This window comes from Equus asinus, chromosome 8 (assembly GCF_041296235.1).
Source record: "Equus asinus isolate D_3611 breed Donkey chromosome 8, EquAss-T2T_v2, whole genome shotgun sequence".
Lineage (NCBI taxonomy): Eukaryota > Metazoa > Chordata > Mammalia > Perissodactyla > Equidae > Equus > Equus asinus.
This window is the reverse complement of record NC_091797.1, coordinates 14,303,863-14,311,291: the sequence shown is the minus strand read 5'-3', so window position 1 is coordinate 14,311,291 and position 7,429 is coordinate 14,303,863.

Genomic DNA, 7,429 nt, shown 5'->3' with positions numbered 1-7,429 from the left:
GTACTGTCAACAGCTATCTTGTTTCTTTGACAAGGCCCTTGACAAGGGCTACTTCGACAAGGTCATCTTAAAGAAAGGTTTTACCTAGACAAACATTGCCAAGAGTTGGAGGTCAGGGCAGTTTATATCCACTTAGAAGTAGGAAAGTATAAAAGCTTTAAAAATCTCCATACCCAAACCCCCAAAACGTCCCCGCCCCAAATCCCCTCTTGTGCATAAATCAAATTGCCTCCCCACCCCCAAAAGCTAAGGAGTTGATTTCTCCGAGGATTTCGATCTAATTGAATAAATACTCCTAATGTCATGGACAATAGTGTTAGATTTCAAAATTTTAATTCGATGGACTATAGTTTTTGAAATGTAAAAACCATGAATTATACTGTAATTATACTCTAACAGGTACTGTAATGTGTGTGTTGTGAAATGTGGTGCCTATGAAGCAAAAGATTTTGTAGCCTTAACTGTCAGATTTAAATAGCTGTGAAAAACGTGATTCTCGGGGCAGGCCTGGTGGCGAAGCGGGTAAGTGCACACACACGTTCCGCTTCAGTGGCCCAGGGTTCGCAGGCCTGATCCTGGGTGTGGACATGGCACCACTCAGAAGGCCATGCTGTGGCAGGCGTCCCACATATAAGGTAGAGGAAGGTGGGCACAGATGTTAGCTCAGGGCCAATCTTCCTCAGCAAAAAGAGGAGAATTGGCAGCAAATGTTAGCTCAGGGCTAATCTTACTCCAAAAAAAAAAAAAAAGTGATTCTCTGGGCTACTCCAGCTTCAGGCTATCATATTGGGCAGTAGCCCTAGGCAGTTTGCACCTTTGCTTCTGTTGTCAGTGTTAACAGTTGAACAGCTCTTCAGTTACTGATTAGGCAGGTACTGGTGAGCACCAGGTACTTATGGCCGGCACCATGTTGGCTCTGGAGATACCACAGTGAGGAAAAAGAATAGGGACCCTGACATAGAGAGTCTGCAGTCTGCTAAATGAGGACAGCCTCTTCCCACCTTGGGCCATGGCATGCCCCCCCTGCAAGTCTTGGTCCCAATCATAGCCTGAGGGCCGGATGGCCTGCCAAACCCACAGAAGGCTGGGATCTGCTTTGAGCCAGAAGCTTTTCACAAGGATTGAGTTCTCTCCCTCTTCCCCCCCAGGCTGGAAACATCTCCCCCACCAGCAAGGCTGTCACCTATGGCCACCTCCTCAACCCTTCTTATTATTCGTGCTGCTTCTCCAGCCATTCTCAACCTCCTCTAGTGTTTTAATTCAGCCTTGGCTATCCTTGACACACCCAGATGCAGAGGCCCCATATTTCCACAGGTAGTATAGACTCCTCAGGTACATGAAGTCCCATCCTTTTGGGAAGTGGATGTAGGGTTCCAACCTGAGTATGGGCTCTTGATTTGGTAAATTTGAAGGAGCATGCTACACTCTGGCTGCCTCTTTTTGAAAAAAAAACAAAAACAAAAAAACCCCAAAAAACCTTATCCTTTAAGGAATTTTTATGGAAGTAATTTAACATGGAAGGGAAATCAGTACATTAAAAAGAGAATCTAAATATTAACTTTGGGAGCATATCTATCTAAGGGAAGCGTTTCTCTTCCCTCCCGTGATTCTCACAAGAGGTGGGCATGGTATTTGAGACTCCAGGGGGCCTTGACCAACTGAAAGGCCACAGAATAACCCCTCAGATCTTACGGCGCATTATGCTTTCCAAACATTTCCATGTCCACTTGAGTTTCTAAATAATCGTGTGACGTAAGGCCAACAAGATCTCCGTTAAACTAGAAAACACACTAAGAAAGTGGAGTGACTTTGAGTCACACAACTAGTTGTAACGTTTAAACTCAAACTCATTTTTCCTTCAGATAAATTCAGGGCTCAGCTAATCAGAAACATCAACACCAAATATTTGCAGAGCCCTTTACAGTGGTGAAACACTTTCACACATTGTGCGTACTTTAACCTAATCTCACTTTAACTTTTGATCCTAAATACCTTGTGAATAGCCAGGGTTGTATCATTTCTTTTCAGATTCAAGGGATCACGCCATGTTCTTAGATGTCAAGGAAAGCATTCTTTGTACCTCACAGTTTTCTCAGAAGTCCGAAAGTTCCGTTGGCTGCAGGCCCTTGGTGGGCTGGATGCTAAAGTCAAATCTTGCTCTCCAGTCACAGCTTCTTGAAAATACCTTCGAATCCTTGCATGACAACTCAAGTAGTATTGATAATCTTGCCAACATCATGCACCCCTGTCTCTCATCTTTCAGTGGGATAGTCTGTCCTTCAAACAGTTGAGTCTCCCAGGGATTTCGACAAGTGATATGACTTTGAACGTGGGATTTAAAAAAAAAAGTTTCTCTGCCTTGTAAAAGACTTATGTAGACTTAGTAGAAAGTCCAAAAAAAGTCACTGATTATTTCTAATTTTCAAGTAATATATGCTTATTAAAGAAAAGGCAGAAAAATCGGGGGAAAAGATAATCCATGCGCCCATCACTAAAATAAATGCCTTCAGGGGAAAAATAAGGCTATGTCAAAATGTTGTCAATGACAGGTAAATTAGCACTGTCACATAAAGCTTCCTGAAAAAGCAGAAACTGGGAACTAGGAATTTTAAGCAACCTAATACTTTCATCTATAAAGTACAAAATCAACAGTCTTTGGCTCAGTTTACAGGAATACCGAGATAGTTACACCACGCTGTCTTCTGACATTACCTTTTGTGGGTAATTTGATGATGCTTTGGCTGAGATACTGGCTCGTGAAACAAAGCCAGTGATACATTATCTGGTGTTGAAAGAATTCTTTGAGATGCCTCTCCTGAATCAAGCCCTCTGAGAGAGCTCTGCGAGGAAGACCTTCACGGGAGGCAGGGCCCAGCCTGGTGAACTGGTGAGTATGTGGATTCATCGACAGTCACTCCACAGATACTGAACACCACCAGGAGCCAGGCCCTGGTCTAGGCACCAGGCATACAGCACTGTACAAAACACACAAGTCCCTGCCCTTAGGGAGCTTATGTTTGGTGGATGGAGGTTGGGGGCAGGACAGACAATGAACCAAGCAAATTATATAGGATGTTAGAAGGTGATGGTGCCAAGGAGAAGGAGAGCAAGGAAGTAAGATAGGCTGGAGGGGTGGGGTGAATGTGCAATTTTAAACAGGACCAGGGAAGACCAATGAAAGAGGTGAGGGAGCCAGCCCTGTCTCTCTCTCAGGTAGACGGGAGAAGTGCAAGGGCCCTGAGGCCAGAGCATGCCAGGAAGAGCAGGAGGCCAGCACAAACAGAGAGGGAGAGGACAGTAGGAGATGAGGACAGTTTGTGAGAGCCTTTTAAGGACTTTGGCTTTTACTGTGACTTCAGGAAGGGGCATGGCCAGGAAGAATTCTGCCCAAGGAAATTTAGGGTAGATGTTTATCTTTATGGACTAATTCCTAATTCCACATTACCATGCCTGTAGAAAATAGAGCAAATTCTGTCCCCTGTAATGTACACAACACCAGGTTATCATTTAGTATTCCCTGTGAGGTAGGCACCGTTATTGCCCCATTTTATAAATGAGGAAACCGATAGATTAGGTAAATTTGCCCAAGACTACCTGGCTATTAAATAATGGAATCTCACAGAAACTCATGCCTTTGAACCCAGAGTCCATATTTTTAACCACCAAAATAAAGTGAATGTGGAAAGTCCTTAGGTCTAACTTCCTCACTGCCAAGCGTGTGGATCAGAAGAAGTGTAGAATTGAGAGGGAAATGTAATGTGGATTTTCTTTTTTTTGCCCTGATACATCAAATAAAACTAAAGATACAGTTTTGTTTCATTTCTAGACACTCTGGCCAAGCAAAAGTCCTAAAGCTGTTAGTGTTGAAGGGGTACCAATGGTGAGGTTCTTAAATGTATTTTGTGCTGGAACCCAGTGTGGACCTAGTCACATTACAAATGGTAGACTCAGAGGCCATCTGTGATGACCTGAAAGACCTCCAAGGACTCCAACCAGCTTTCCGAACCACTGACTATCTTCAAATTGTTTCCCTACACTTCTCTAGTGAACTCCTCGTCTTCAGGACCTATTAAATATACCCCTATTCCTCATTAAAGTGAATTGGAGCACTATTCCAGGCTAAAACAATGTCCTTTTCTTAAAGACAGCTATGGCAACATGCAACACATCACCGCTCAGTGTTTTTTCTCTTTCAAACAAGAACAAATTATCTTGGAATCTGACTAATTTTACTGTCAAGAAAATCCCTCCCCATAAAATTTGTGGTCAATAAGTGCTGGTGGCAATCACTGTTAGTATTTCTATCACTTAATGCCAAGCAGGGTACTGCGGGTTCTATACAAATGCCTCCACCCTCTCCTGGGCTCCCACAAGTTTCTCACCAGGGTGGGAGCTCTCTGCTCTTGGAAGGGATTTCTCTCTGCTCAAAATAAGATGCACTGTATTTTCCCAAGGTTCTGTGTGTGTTTTGGTGGGGAATTTCTTGCTCTTCTCCACATTCCTTTCTCCACACTCTGTCTGCATGTCACAGACTACCACAGGCATCCACAGAGACCCCTCCCTCCATATCCAGACCCACCCAGACAAGCTGGCAGCGCTGTCCTTTTTCACTACGGTCCCCATGTGTTCTCAGCCTACGGAAGAAACCCTACCACTTCACTTGCCCATTTTTTCCCTCTTGATTCCCATCTGTTGTGGCTTGAATTATGTCTCCTAAAAAGATATGTTGGTGTCCTCACCCCTAGTGCCTCAGAAAGTGACCTTATTTGGAAAAGGTAGTCACAGATATAAGTAGTTAGGAGGTCATACTGGAGTAGGGTGGACCCTTAATCCAATGTAACTGGTGTCCTTATAAGAAAAGGAGAGAGACACAGAGGGAACATGAAAACGTATGGCCACTCAAAGGCAGAGAGACACACACACAGGGGAGAACACCATGTGACGATGGAGAGAGAGTATGGCCTTATCCATGCCTTGATTTCTGACTTCTAGCCTCCAGAACTGATAGAGTATCCATTTCTGTTGTTTCAAGCCACCCAGTTGGGCCACGGTGTTATGGCAGCCCTAGGAAATTAATATACCCTCCTAGGCCAATCTCAGTTTTGATCTTTCTATTCAATTGACACAATTTGCCCTAACCAGTGGCTCTTGGTCTCCCAGCTCAGAAAGCACAGATAGAGAATGGAACATGAAGACCCCATCCTCTCCCCACCTACACTCCTCTAAAGGGAGAAATGGGATTTGCTGGTCTCCGGTGTAAACTCAGTGGAAACACCGATGGGAAGCCTGTCATGTGTGTGAATGCAATGGAACCTCTGTGGAAGGAAGTTAAATACAGAGAAAAAATTCAGGACAACCAGTTTCAGCGTGGATAACTGTGTTTCCTGTTGACTCCACCCTGTTGAAGCAGGTGATCCCAGGCCACCCTGGCAACTTCCCACCTGCGTCCATGCCTCTACTCCTCAGCTCTCACCACTGACTCATCTGCCGGCACGCACCTTCACCCTTGGGTGCAAAGGCTTCAGATTCACTGTCTGCTCTCATCCCAGTAGTGACAAAAAGGAGATGATGACCCAAAGGAACAGGGGAAAAGTCCATGGCTCCTTGGGAAGCTCCAGTCCCCCAGCCTCTTCCATAGCACCCAGGAGCACCTTCGTGCTTTTTTGTAACCCATACCTCAAAGAGAGATTGGAGGACTTTCTACCCTCTAAAAGGACCCAGGTTGGCAGGGGCGGGGGCGGGTTGTCTGTATGTGTCTGTGCGTGAGATGTTTATAGAGAGTTTGGGGGGTGGGCGGTAAATAAGAACGAAAGACTTAAGTCAAGGTGCCAAACCTTCAAAATGTTACACAAGCTTTAAAATGCCCAACACACTCCCCACTTCCTCTCTTCTTTTTCCTTATTCTGCCTCTAATTAATCATCCATAATTTCTCCAGTCCCCAGTCACTCTCCAAACTGTCCATTCAGAATGGTCCCCCAGATGGTGCTAATAGCAAGCTGTCACTGAGGCTCAGTGAGTACCAGGCACTACTGTAAGTGCTTATACATTCACTCATTTAATGCTCACAGCAACCTTAGCAGTTGGTGATAATTATTATGGTCACTGTTTATAGCTAAGGAAAGGTTAAGATGCCTCACAGGGTCACAGAGCTGCCAAGTGATAAAATCAGGACTTGTACTTAGGCAGTCTGGCTCCAGAGTCCATACTTAAAAAAAAAAAATTAACTTTTTTATTATGGAAAACTTCAAATCTATACAAAAGTAGACAGAACTGTACAATGAACCCCCATGTAATCATGTCAACAATGACCTACTGATAGGCAATCTAGTTTCATGGATACCACCACTCACTTGCTCCTTCCCATATTATTTTGAAGCAAATCCCAGACACCTTATCATTTTCTCCATAATACACACTTGGGTATGAATCTTTAAAAGATGAAAACATTTTGGCAAAACTACAATACCATTACCTTCCCTAAAAAATTGAAGAACAATCCCATAACTTCATCAAATATCCAGTGTTCCAATTTGCAGTGGTCTCACAAATGTCATCATTACTTTTAAAGTGCATTTGTTTGGATCAGGATCCCAACAGGGCCTACACATTGCAACTGGCTGACCTGTTATTTAGGTCTCTTTTAATTTATAGGTTCCTCTTCCACTTCACCCCTCCCCCCACCCCACCCCAACACGTGCAATTCATTTCTTGGTAAAAAAGGGTCATCTGTCCTAAAGAGCTTCCTACAGTCCATACTCTCAACCACTACATTGTTCTGCCTCTGGGGAGCTGTGATATGCACTTCTCATTCCACAAGATTTCAGAGAGGGCAGACCTCTAGACCTTAGACCCTAGGCCGGCTGGAGCTCATTCACTAACTCCAAGAAATTCTAAGTAAAACCTCTACATGTGAATATGTGCATTTTGGGGAGATGGGATCCACTGGGTTTTCCGAATGATCTCATGTCCCCCAAACAATTAACGATCATTAATTCTGGTCCAGGTTTCTCATTTTAGAGATATAAAAAACAGACACTCGGGTAGCTGAGTTGTCCAAGCTCACACAAATATTCATAACACAGTGAGGACAAAAACACGGCTGTCAAGCCCCCCGATCTGGCATTTCATCTTCTGTTCCATGCCACATACACGAAAGGGGAGAAGGAAGAGTGATTTGAGACATGGGACGGGAGAGGAGGTATCAAATGCATCTATTTCCCTGTTATTTCAAGGTTGCCAATACTTGAATTAATGGATTCACTTCCTGTCTACATTTGGAATCTAAAACTGGAATCAATATTACTGCCACATTGCTGTCACATTTCTCTTTCCCCCTACTGGTAAGAGCCTTATTAGGCCAGAGATATCTGACAAGCAGGATGCCAAGATCAATGGTCCCTCGTGTGCTGAAGGAGGAATATCTTTCCC